The 13,999-nt window shown below is 42.3% G+C and overlaps 1 protein-coding gene across 1 annotated transcript in view; it reads left to right on the top strand.

The window, feature by feature from the left end:
• The first annotated feature begins 570 nt into the window (after positions 1-570).
• Positions 571-13,999, top strand: part of LOC126530668 (uncharacterized) — a 58,799-nt gene continuing 45,370 nt past the window's right edge. The window contains exon 1 of the mRNA XM_055070714.2: positions 571-599. The gene's annotated coding sequence lies outside the window, so the exon portion shown is untranslated. The remainder of the gene's footprint in view (positions 600-13,999) is intronic.

Below are 13,999 nucleotides of genomic sequence, written 5' to 3'. Positions count from 1 at the left end.
ATAAAAGTGCCTCCAGCGCTTCTCAAATGGGTACCGCAGTGCTACAGTTCACATGCCGAGGGAGGCCGAGCGTCTCCTGAAAAAATGGAGGCGGGCCAGGACCCTCCGACTTTCTAGGCATTATGTGCTTATTTTATTTTATTTATATTCAATAAAGTTTTTACTCTCTTCCTCTATACTTTAAGCATTGAAAAAGGGAACTGATGCACACAAGCTTGCTATCGAAATAACTACTCAGCGAAATGCCACATCTGTGCTGAATTTCATTGCAAAAGAGCCAGTTAAGATACCATGCAGACATGCCACCTCAAGTGTAGCAGACGACAACTAGGCATGACGTCTTGCAATCCGCAATTCTCGTAGCCAACAGTAGCCAACTAACGCGGCAGCACATAAAACTCTGTAATGACGCAAAAACTATAATTGTTAGATAAAGATGTCCTAGAATATGTGAAGCAATATATTGTGAAATAATTGTAGAAATAATTTGTTATTCATTTTGAGGTTTTCAAAGTCTAAAACCAGAACCGAAACTTTTTGTTTCGCGGGTATTTTTATTTACCAGTTTTTCTTGAGGCGCCAAGGGGCATTTCTCCCAGGTAAGTGCTGTGAGGTATTGTTAACGTACTGTGTTGCTGCACGCTTTGTTACTGCTCGCTTGGGTTTCCGCCTCCGTCCTGCGAGCTTGTTTGTTTCGTACAAGGCGTATTCAAAGAGGAAGAGGATGGAGATGCAATCGGCCACTTGTCCCCCACTACTACGCGAGGTGAGTTCCATTCTTCCGAAAGCACTGGCGACGAAGCGAGTGTTGCCGAAAGTTCGGGACAACGCGAGGCCACATGTCAGTCATGAGGTAGACGTGAACTTCGCTCGCTGTTTTGTTTGAAACGGTCCGAAGCATACATCTGCCCGTTTCGTTAGTTGTGATATTGCTACGGGGTTTAACCTAACATTTGTTGTTCTTGTTTTGCCTTATTTTCCGTGTCCTGTCAGTGGCATCGGCGCAGTCTTTGCATCGGCGTTGCCTGTAGCCAGCTTGCCGTGAGAAATGCGTTGAATAGTTGATGCTGTTTCTCTGAAGTTGCCTGCAGATTGGCATGACTTTTCCGCAGGCACCTTTTTAAGAATGCTGATGTGTTATCCAAGTTGCTGCAAGCGCTGTTTCGAAAACACAGCTTGAAGCTCCTGAAACTTAAGTTCCGTTCTTGAATACGCGCAGAAGCAACCTGCCGTTGAGACGTTCATTATCTGTAAGCGCAACAACTAGGCAATGACGTAAAAAAGATCGTCTAGTTGCCGAGCTCACAGATCGTGAACACATACGAACTCGCCTAGTTCTCTCTAGTTGAGACGTTCTTTGCCGTGCCTTATGCTTGTATCTCTGTATTAAGCGCGCGTAGATGAGACAATTCAGCAAGAAAGATATTACACTCATTGAACCTTTGACGAAAATGGTCAGAGTGAGCACTGACAAAGTTGCGTAATTTACTTGTCAATGACAGTTTCTTTACAACTCGTTTTTATTACTCCACCTGTCAGCGTAGGGCACTTTAATTTCGGCGGAGGCGTCCAAATACACATCTGGCGACGTTGCATTGCCCACTGTTCTCTGAGTACACTGTACTATGGGGACAGATGTGTGGATTCTTGAACTCAGTTCACCTTAAGTGTCATGCACTTGTATGCATAAGTTGGAACAGCTTTCAACCTAACTTCTCCTTTATGGTGATTTTACCATAAACACAAATGCATCGCATTATTGGTTGATTTACCACAGCTTTGATGCAGCATGAACCAAGGTGCACAAACTTTTTCCCCTAAACTGCCCGGTGCTTCTGGTGTGAGAGTACTCAGCAGTTGCTTTGTGAATTAACGAATTCCACGTCTCATGGTCAGCGTAGGGAAGTACTGGATTAGATTAATACCCATATCATGACACTAAAATACGGGTGCCATTGGACATACTCTCCAAAGTCGAGGTCAAGACTGCTTATATTCTTAAAGTGAAAACTGTATGATTAATGAGACTCGCCACTAATGACAGGAGCTGCTATGTAGGAAGGGTAGTAAGCTGATAAAGTAAATTGAAGCCAGATGTCACTCAAATAGCTATAACAGGGAAAGCAATAGTCATAGTGCTTGTGTGTAAGAAGACATCACTGTGAATTAGACCTTAAACAAAACTGTCAGGGCTGCCCGGATGAAACTGGCACATTTTGTTTTTTTTTCTACCATAATTTCTTGGTTGAACTAGGTGAACATGCAAGAAATGAAAAGCGATACATAGGTGACATGTGTACGTGTGTATATGGTGGCACTGTGTGTGCAACATAGTAGCCTTGTCAGTTAAAAAAAGTGGTCCACGACATCATGAAAATACCTTGACAGAGCTCTGATACAGTTGCTGTTAAAATCTAGCTACATGTTGGAATGAGTGTGATGCTTTTCAAGGAATACACTCCCAAAGAAATTGTTGAAAAGGGCCTAGTATGTACTGAGATATTCATAGTGCAATATTTGCTTTCCTCCTTTCCCCTGAACTCATTTGTTCCTCTCGGCTTGGGCAGTTTTGACCCTGCGGGGTACTTCTGGTAATTCTTCGAGGCTGGCATCCCACACAGGCGCCCAAGGGTGACAAAGTACCAGTGGCAGGTTGGGTGGGATGCATTGTACAACCAGAGCTCCACACTTCCTAGAAAATCTTGTTGAATGTACAGTGCAGTCCACTGTTAAAAGGAACAGGTGGGTTTGGCAAGCAGAAAGCCACCTGGCTTTGTAGCAGGTGACTCTTTACACACCTCTGTAGTGTTTGAGAGCTTCAGCCTTAGAGCGCCAACAAAGTGAAAGCTACACATTGAGGTGTACCCTTTAGTGGTGGACCATATTGTAAATGCATGTCAGCAATGACTGGTGTGTGGGCTGTCATGCTTCGGGTAACATCATTGTGACACTGTCTAAACAAGTAAAAAGTGTAGGGGTTTGGAAAGCCACAGAAAAGAGCCAAGTGATATTCATTGTGCGAAGTTTGAGGTTCCCTGCTACATGCAGTAGAATGATATTTGCCTCGTGTTTTCATAGCATCATTGTCCAACAGAAGGAGACTGTTTTCTTACCATCTTCAAAAAGCGCTTCAGTGCCCATTTATGTATGTGGCTGACTGGGCAAAAGTACTTCAATGGCACCATATGACATAGTCATTGCACGCAAAGATGCAACACACTGGCACTTGTTTTTTTCTGGTCCCCTCAAGGTATGTGGAAGGCATCGTGTTAAGTTGCAATTTTTTTTTTTCACCTAAATTGTTTCTTGGATTCAAAGAAATGTCAGTTTTGTAGGAGCAAAATCTAGTGGTCAAGATTTACTCAGTGTTTACCTGGAGCATCCGAAAGGTACACTTAAGAGTAATATGAAATCAGATCTTTATTCATTACAGTTAATTACAAAAAAAAATTTATACATGCAGGACTCCAGAACTCCTCTCAGAGTTGTGTGAGGAATGTAGATTAAGAAAGAAAGTTAGAGGTGCTGAAGGTAGAGAGACATAATCAGTTTAACTGAGAAAGTGTAACATACTGTTTAAAAGCTCGATTTCAGTTAATTTTGTGGCAGTAGGTTAACTTTTGGAATAGAAAATCAATATTAAAGCTCCATTTCTGAATGCCATGCTGGAACCCCAGTGCTGATATGTCAGTGTGCTGTCACCAATTTCAAAATATTACTTATGTGGGCCCATTGTGGCTCTACAGACGTTCTCAACACTTGCTAAGTTCAATGTCTCGCTCTTTTGGAATACTATGCAGTCAATGTTTACCCCCAAAGTAATAACTAGGCCTTAGCCGACGTTCCGTGATGTCATGGTGAGCTAGATGGTGCAGGAACTTCTAGGGAGTTTTGCGAGCAGGTTTTATTATAATAAATTTTCTGTCTCACCAAGCCACTACTTATGGTAGAAGCAGGGGCTCTAAATTAACGACAGAGCTGAACCTGTTTTTCTCTTTAGTGTTTGTTCTAAAAATTTGTGGGCCACCAAATTTAGGAAAAAAAAGAATGCCTGGTTGTGGGTGGCCATCGTAATGTTTAGAATAGTGCTGATGCTTCTCTCTAAAATGATTGCCCTCTTGTAAACTGTGCTTCTCATAAAACAAACATTGCAAGGTTTTCCGTAACCTAAGATTTCAGAGTCAGTGTTCCCTTTTAACATCACTGCCTTACACTGTGAAAGTATTCACTGCAGAATGTGGCACTTTGTATGCACTTGAACCGCATGATGACGATGTTGCAGCTGGCATGAAAATAACTTCATTATATGTTACATTTGTTAAAGGCATATATTTGGGTCTCATTCACATTGGCGACAAGCATTCTACATTTACTTTATTATTGGGGGTGTGCAAATATTGGAAACTTTCTAATAATAGATTGAATAGTCACTATTCAAAAACACAAATATATTTGTTATAGTTTTCAAATATTTAAAAATGTGAACTGTAAGCAATCCAACATAATATTGGAGCAAAAGTGTGATACTTTTCATTGCTGCGGCCATAAAACTTGAGGTTTTGCCCAGAGGGACAGGCTATGTCACTCACAGAGCTAGACCTGACCAGATTTACAGCAATAACTTTCACTCTGAAGAGCACTGTGTATGCAAACGAACTGCTTAATTGTTCTTAATGCTTGGTTTGCATTTTATTAAATAATGCTTCATAACATGCAATGTAATGAAAGAAACCTGCTAACGTTATGAATCCTAGGATGTGAAAATCATATTGCATCACAATTGGGAAAATGGCTGCTCATTATTCGGGATGTATTGAATATTTGATTCAAATTTCAATTCAGATTGACATATATTGCATATAATAGAAATATTACATAATTGAGCATATACAGAAGAAACTCTCAACCAAGATTTAATCATCGTTGGTGGGACCTCCCATGCAAGTAAAATGAATAAAAAGACAAAGTGAAAGATAGAGCTTATGAAGGAGTGCATAAATTACTATATATATATATATATATATATATATATATATATATATACACAAACTGTATAACACTTCAATAACATTCACTGGTAGAGGCGATTAATTATGGTCTGAAAACAGAAAATGTTTCAGGTTTCTTTTAAACATTTCTAAGAAAGTTCCAGCTTTTATATGCATGTTCCAGAATGATACTGAGAAAAAGATGCAAATTGGATCTGCCTTAATTTGTGCAAATACTAGGCAAGATCAAGTTAAGATGGTTGGCGAAACCAGTAGAATTGGGACTACAGTGCATATGCTATGGGATTTGCTTTTGGCACTTTTCAATTTGCATATGATTGCCCTAAAAAATTACTGTTCCCACACTCCTATTCATTATATCTGATCATTTGTAATATTGAGATTGAGCTGTGTACCCTGACGAACCAAGTATTTTCATATGCTGAAAATTGGCTCTTAATATGTTTCTTGAACCCTTTTGAAATTTCCAATTCGCCAGCTCTAGTTCACTTACTTTCAAACCAGAATCTAGGAATCTGTCTGTCAGTGAGTGTTGACGTGAAAAAATTTTTATTCTCTACCTCACAGCGAACCTATGAAAAGTGAAAATCTAGATTAACAGACCAATGAGGCTGAGTTCAGGACAAAAAACAGCCTTGCCAGCAGAATCATCCTTTTAACAGCTAGCGGTTTACTTAAAATTCATGTTTGTTGCTGTTAAAACAAGAAGCTGTATGTACAGAAGACAGGACTATGTGTATGATCAAAAGCCGCATCAGTCTTAGCATTTCTTGGGGAAACCATGTCAACAGGAATCTTCAGGAGCAGCTAGCCGGATACGCAGGTAAAATAATGATACGCCAATGACTGTGGGATATTTCTTCTAAAGGACAATTACAATAATAAAGTGGTCAGTGTGATGTTTCCAAACATCTTTAGAGAACGAGGTTTAGGGCTCAAATTCGCAGTATAACTCATGAAAGACAAGCAACTGACAGTTCTTTGACTTAAGATTACATTTTGGATTTAAGCACGTCCACTGGTCTTATTATCCAAGGACAAACAAATGTTTGCCGAGTTACCGCTCTAAACAAAAGTTGAGAATGACGTAGCCATATCAACACTGTCAGCAGCTTTATTCAAGTCTTGTATGCACCAGACCCAGCCATTTAATCAAGACAATGATTTTACCATAATGCGCACATACGGTAAAACAAATGCATTTAATTCATCTGCACTACCTCGTGCAATTCGTCTCTGGAATGACCTCCCTGATAACATGCCCTCCATATCTAATCCCGACACGTTCCGCTCTCAGTTACTCATGCTTTTCCCATTTAATACCGTTCACGAGTGCCCACTCTAGTGTATTTTATCGCGCATATTCGCAGTGTTGTATATCATTTTCATAAGCAGTATTCCTTTTGCTTTGTTAACAGTAACAAGTGTTCGTGTGCCTTCAGATATTGCTTTGTATTCCCTGTGCCTTCAATATTGTGTAACACGTCAATCTTTTTATGGCACTGTTCCCGTTGAGAATTTGCACTTTTTACACCTTTACTGTTTAATATGCCCCCCTTACTTTATGCGCTGCCATAGGGCCTGTAAGGTTCTTTTGAATAAATAAATAAACAAGACGCCATGGATTAATCTCGGCAGTTAAGACTCATAGCAAAATGAAGAAAGACCAAGGCAAGCTTTGGAAGGCTACGGCAAATTTTTATGTACACAAACTGCCCCACAGACTGAAGGTATGGAGTGCGAAGTATTTTTCTACTTCGGATAAGCTTTTCAGGTGTTGCACTTCAGCCAGAAAAAAGGTTGAAGACCCTGCAGGAACTTGAATTGGTAGACCTGACATCAAACACGCGCACTGATATGTCCCATGCAATGTCTGGGTGGTCTACCATTCACCAATATGTGGCAGAAATACATGGGCCAGAGTGTTCGACCGTGGTTGCTCAGTGGCTATGGTGTTAGGCTGCTGAGCACGAGGTTGCGGGATCGAATCCCGGCCACGGCGGCCGCATTTCAATGCGGGCAAAATGCGAAAACACCCGTGTACTTAGATTTAGGTGCACATTAAAGAACCCCAGGTGGTCGAAATTTCCAGAGTCCTCCACTACGGTGTGCCTCATAATCAGAAAGTGGTTTTGGCACGTAAAACCCCATAATTTAATTTAGAGTGTTTGAAGTGTGAACCGGGGTGCGATCGGAGATCATTGTTCGGCGCGTTCGTTCGGATACCGGCGTGCGCGATTGGCCTACTCCGCACCAACATCGCCAGCCGCGGGGCGCGGCCACGTTTTTGGTGGCGTCAAAATGACAACACGCTCCTGTCAATCATCTTGCCGCTGAGCACGTTGTCTGCTACGTGCTGAACACAACGGGAGTTGGGAAGTTTGGAGCGATCATCGCTCTTTACGAGACCGGCTTTGCATGGTGCGTCTGGTGGATTGAATTGGATCCAAACAGCGGCTTCGGCAGCTGAATAGCACGTTCGGATCCAATCCATTGTTTAATTCGAGAAAAATGGCGCTTGCGTTGCTTGAGGAAGGAGAGCGGGTGGCGGTGCAAAACGCGTTTGAAGAAATGGCAGAAAGCGAATTCCGGCGTCACTTTTGTTTCTCGAAACAAATAGTGCATTGGTTGTACAGCGAAATCGGCCCCATCATCGGTGCAAGCGAGCCACTGGAATGTTGCAGCCTCTTGAAAAGTGCGCCACTCTTCCCGTCGTTTCTTTCTTTCTTTTTTCTTCTCGCTGTGCGTGACACCGCCTAGGAACGACGCAGAGAAACTAATAGTTATAAATTGCAGTAGTCACACATACTACTAATTGAAAATGTGTTTGAGCTTGAGCAGAAAAAAATAAATTTTTTAGATAGAGATTTCATTCATTGGAAGATGTGGAACATTTCGATTTGTAGTATACTGTCTGCAAGCAGACGACAAACGAGGGAAGTAAACTTTCCGAGGAGTTCACCGCTTGCCGATTGGCTGCTCTCTCCGGCCCATTCTCGGAAGTTTTGCATACTGCAATTTTGCGACGTTGCAGCAACCGAACAAAACGCATATCGAACAAAGATCTCCGATCGCGCCCCAGAAGACTGGGCGAGCTCAGGCAGTAACTAGTAGAACTGCGTCATATCTGCATCTGGCCTAGCATTGTCGAGCACGAGGCTGCCAACTAGACTTTGGAGATGCCAAGATTTTTTCTATGGAAAGACATAAAACAGAGAAATCGTCAAGGCATTTCGTATCAGGAGACTTGGAGAGGCATGTGTCAGCCGGCTGTCATTGTCACCCACAGGCAAAGGATTTGTGTACTTTCAGAGCGCATGTCACACAAGTGGTTAACTATCATAGTATTCGTTGGCTTTTTCCTTTGTTCACGATGAAGCTTGTGATGTGTGTAGGAGGTGCTACCAGTCTACATATTTTTTATTTCCTTTCAATAAATCCAGTTGCGATTATGGAATGGTGTCTGGATAGCGCAGCAAGACACGGACACAAAAAAAAAAATGAATAGGCGAAGGAAGCGCTTGTCTTCGTCTATTAATTTCCTGTTGTGTTCGTGTTTTGCTGTGCTATCCAGACACCATTCCATGATGACTGACTGACAAGCCCACATCGCTACCCTCATCCAGTTGTGAGTCTGCACACGGCCTGTCAAATTTCTTGTGCTTGTTCCATCTTTATCTGCGTAGTTTTCAAGAATGCAATCGCACCAACTTGCCCAACTGTGCATACTTTTGTAATGAACACTTAAACCAAATGTTATTTCGTTGCAACCCGCCGTGGTTGCTCAGTGGCTAGTGTTAAGCTGCTGAGGACGAGGTCGCGGGATCAAATCCCGGCCACGGCGGCCGCATTTCGATGGGGGCGAAATGCGAAAACACCTGTGTACTTAGATTTAGGTGCACGTTAAAGAACCCTAGGTGGTCGAAATTTCCAGAGTCCTCCACTACGGCGTGCCTCATAATCAGAAAGTGGTTTTGGCACGTAAAACCCCATAAAAAAATTATATATATATATATTTCGTTGCACGCAGCAGGAAGCCATCTGTCTCGCATAAAAGATTGCTTGGTCGCTCCTGCAGCTTTTAAGGCCTCTCCATTTTGCTGTAGTGTAGGATGTCGTGAATAGTGTGACAGGTGATAGACGCCACATAATGAATACATGTTTATGACCATGAGTGACTTAAATGCAAAAGCTCTGGTAATTCTCTTCGAGGTAGCTGTTGATTCTTAAAGCAATTAGCATATTGTTAACTTGATGGACACAAGAAAGACGACAAGAGGAACACTACGTTAGGATAAATATAGTGTTTCTTTTGCCACCATTTTTGTCTGTTGTGTTAACCCTGTGGTTGTCTCCTACCAGACATTGAAATGATAGTTAATGTGTCCTGCCCATCCTGTTCAGATTTTTTAAAGGGACTCTAAAGTGAAACAGTAAGTTTAGACTAATGAAGTATTCTTGAGAAACGCTTTTTCATTAATTTTACGGTGATATGTTGATTACCAGATGAGAAAGGGAAGGTTAAGATTTCATTTTTTGTTTTCATGCCAAATGCCTCAGCAGCTGTATGTCAGTGTGATGTCATGAATTTCATAGTATTTTTTCCGTAGTTCGGCCATGTTGGCTCAGTGAAAGTACTCGAAAATTGCCGTGTTCAATCTTTGGCTCCTTTAGAACACGGCGTAGTCCATTTTTGCTGATAAACAATCAAGTAGGCCCTAGTCATCATCATCATCAGCCTGGCAATGCCTACTGCACGGAAAAGGCCTCTTCCATACTTCTCCAACTACCCCGGTCATGTGCTAATTGTGGCCATGTTGTCCCTGCAAACTTCTTAATCTTATCCACCCACCTAACTTTCTGCTGCCCCATGCAACGCTTCCCTTCTCTTGGAATCCAATCTGTAACCCTTTATGACCATCGGTTATCTTCCCTCCTCATTACATGCCCTGCCCATGCCCATTTCTTTTTCTTGATTTCAACTAAGATGTCATTTACTCGCGTTTGTTCCCTCACCCAATCTGCTCTTTTCTTATCCCTTAACGATACACCTATCATTATTCTTTCCATAGTTCGTTGTGCCGTCCTCAATTTAAGGAGAACCCTTGTCATAAGCCTCCAGGTTTCTGCCCCATACGTGAGTACTGGTAAGACACAGCTTTTATACACTTTTCTCTTCAGGGATAATGGCAACCTGCTGTTCATGATCTGAGAATGCCTGCCAAATGCACCCCAGCCCATTCTTATTCTGATTATTTCAGTCTCATGATCCAGATCTGCGGTCACTACCTGCCCTAAGTAGATGTATTCCCTTACCACTTCCAGTGCCTTGCTACCTATCGTAAGCTGCCGTTCTCTTCCGAGACTGTTACACATTACTTTAGTTTTCTGCAGATTAATTTTTAGACCCACCCTTCTACTTTGCCTGTCCAGGTCAGTGAGCATGCATTGCAATTGGTCCCCTGAGTTACTAAGCAAGGCAATATCATCAGCGCATCGCAAGTTATCAAGGTATTCTCCATCAACTCTTATCCCCAATTCTTCCCAATCCAGGTCTCTGAATACCTCCTGTAAACACGCTGTGAATAGCATTGGAGAGATCGTATCTCCCTGCCTGATGCCTTTCTTTATTGGCATTTTGTTGCTTTCTTTATGGAGAACTACAGTGGCTGTGGAGCCACTATAGATATCTTTCAGTATTTTTACATACGGCTCGTCTACACCCCGATTCCGTAATGCCTGCATGACTGCTGAGGTTTCGACTGAATCAAATGCTTTCTCGTAACCAATGAAAGCTATATATAAGGGTTGGTTATATTCCGCACATTTCTCTATCACCTGATTGATAGTGTGAATATGGTCTATTATTGAGTAGCCCTTACGGAATCCTGCCTGGTAGATGCTGTCAAATGTGCGACGTGACAGTTAGCTGGTGTAGGAAATTCTGAGAGGCATTGCCACTCATCTGACTTGCTGAGCCTCTCCTCCTGCTAACAGTGCAGCCTTTGTTATTGCAGTAGGGTAATTTACTACTACATGTGAAACCATTTTTCTTTTTTCTTTAGTGTCCCTCGTGTCGCCCTTGAAGGCTTCCCACAAGGGCGCCACAAAAGTAGAAAAAAAGAAATAAAAAAAGCAATTTGCAGGGCATTGCTATTGGCTGCCACCTTAGAAGAAGGATGTTTGGGGTAGATCGGGAAAGTGGACAACACATCACTCTTTGTACCTCTGTCATTATTAGATCCAATTAAAACATTTATTTGGCGGTATATTCACTGAAAAGCATCACTCTTGCTCCAGTGCACTCTGAGGTTTGAAGAAGAGGTCTCACAGAGTCCCCTTATTAATAAGCCTGCTTCCAGTGTAACACAGAATTATAAGGCACTTGTGCTATGCATGGGAAGTGGGCAAGCAACAATGTGTGACTGAAGGGAGTGCACACATGACAGTCTGAAATTTTTGCAGCCTTAAGTGGTTCACTGGCTGTCGCATAGGACTTTTGTCATTCGAGGGGAAAGGGCAGTGTCATCTGCAAGCCTGCGGTTTTCAGGAGCATACCTGCTAACATTTACAATTTTTTCATGAAATGCTAGAGTTTTAGGGCGTTTCTTAAAGTGTCGTGTTGGTTCCAAATATTCTGATTTTGTTTTTCTTCTACTCTAGGATGAACCAAATTTTAAAGAGAAATACAGTTGTCGACCGATTCTTTGTACCGCAGTAACGAGATGAACTTATTACAAAAAAGTGTAATCATAGCAGAAAGTCTGTCACTGTTTCATATGAATATTTTAGGAATAAATATTGTAAGCATTTCTGTTTGTATGTGCCACAGATCACACTTGGTGCAGTTGTAGAGCGGACTGCATGCTTACAGCGTCCCTACAGAGAAGAAAGCCAGTGAAGCATTAACAGTCAGTCAGCATGTTTAGTAATCAAACAGTTTTAATATTTTTTGGCTTCTATTGTACTGTAATACTTGTTAAGGCTGGCAGGCTTGCTGATGACATTGCGCATGCCAAACTAGGTCTCACAATAAAGTGCAAAGTTCGCTTTCATATTCGCTTGCTCATTACGCTTACGAGTGTGCAAAAGAAAAAGCGCTCGCTCGCCACGCACTTACGCGCACGCACAATGTCAACAGCCAATCACCGCGCTTCTGCGGGCCACGTTCAACGTGTCGAACAGTACGAGTGGCAAATTTTTCGCACTCCTGGCATCGCTGGCGTAAGGTATCCAAATTCACAAGCTGCTGCCTCGCACACCACGCTGTATCCATAGCCTAACAGTGAATCAAAACAGCAGAAGCTTGTTTGCACTTATCTGACAATCCATCAGTGCATGAGTACTTCGCCTCCACAATCAGTGGACCCCCAATACGTAGGTGATGCTCATCAGAATCTCGTGCAGTTCCGCTCTCACACTGGAGCTTTTGCACATACAGTGCGACCACTTCAGCCTCATTACCTATTGTACCTCTCGTATAATGGCTTAAAGGATAGGCTGGATCTCAGCTACCTGCTTTTCTTCCACGAAACAACACAAACTGGCATCACACTGCAAGAAAGTGAAGACGATGGTAGTGGGGACACGGAGACCTCTGTGCATCCACCATGCTGCACAGCATAGCCGGACTTCACAATGCCCCCTGATGTTAATTTTAGTTGGGAATAATATACATCAATTTTGCCCGCTTTAGATTTATTCTTAAATGCAATTTACTAAATTGTTATACTGCACTTCATTACTGAGATGGGTTGTAAACTTCATAGTTTTGTTTCCTGAAAATTTCTAATTTTCAACAGTTTGTTATTTAAAAAAATTAAGAGCCGCCGCCTGTGGCTCTGCATAACATTGCCAAGTTTAGAAACTGAAGCTGGTCCTATAAACGTTCAGGTCTACTCTCTGTGCATTGATATCAAACTTTTTGCATCTAGCAGCTCATCATCAGTGGCAGCCTGTTTATGTCATCTGGAGCATAAAGGTTCCTCAATTACTCCGGTCTAGCTGGCTCAATCGCACGCCTGACTCTATCCCACGTCTGCGATTATCCTAATATCATCAGATCCCTTGATTCTCTGCTGCCCCATGACGGCAGTTTCTCTTCCCATTGTATCAGTTGCACTGCATTGATAATGTACTGGTTGCAGTTCGTTATCTCTTCTATTGATTACTCAGGATAGTGATTTGGGCAGGTTTCTTGAAGTTTGTGACATAAATGCTGCACAAAGCAACAAAGTGTGGTGAAAAAATAGGCATAGTTAGAGAAAATTACAAACACAGGCACTCACTACCAGCTGAATTTTATCAGCCAAAGCCTGTATACATAAAAACGTAAAAGGTGAGAGGGTTACACAAGATATCATAGATGCACAACAGCATTCTCCTTTCTCGCACACCTATTTTGTTCTGACATTGTCGTGCTTTATGCTGCATTTGCTTCATGATCTATGCATTACCTCATCTTCTTAACTACACTTAATCTCAACTAAATTACCATCTGTTCACGTTTGCTCTTTAAGGAGCCAGGTGGGTCTTAAGGAGGCCAACAATCGCAAAATAATTGAAATCTTTAAGACACATTTTTGAAATATACACAACTTTTGGGACTAATCTGTCAAAGGGCCCCTGAAACGGTTCGGACAAATTTTGGAGACATGTAGGGTACAGCTAAAGTTAATCATTTGTACCACAATTTGTGTGAAATGTCTCATTAAGAGAGCTACGGACGATTACAAGTTACCCTGCTCCATAGCCATGCGTTTTCTCCTCAGCTCATTCACTGAATGATTGGGGCTAAGCTCCGCCTTCATTGGCTCTGCTTCATGATGGCACGTCTCGTCGTCGACTTCCGGTTCTCTAGGAGCGAGCACGCAAGGCCTCTCCAAACTCTCCGCCAGCTGCTTGGCAGTTGACCCCAAGCGAGAGTTATCGAAGCAGTGTGCGTTGCGAGCATTCTGTCGCAGCGCCAAACGTGTGTGGTATTCCGGTAA

This window comes from Dermacentor andersoni, chromosome 4 (genome assembly GCF_023375885.2).
Source record: "Dermacentor andersoni chromosome 4, qqDerAnde1_hic_scaffold, whole genome shotgun sequence".
In the NCBI taxonomy this organism is placed as follows: domain Eukaryota; kingdom Metazoa; phylum Arthropoda; class Arachnida; order Ixodida; family Ixodidae; genus Dermacentor; species Dermacentor andersoni.
Note: the sequence above shows the minus strand (reverse complement) of the source record. Positions and strands in the feature narration are given on the sequence as shown.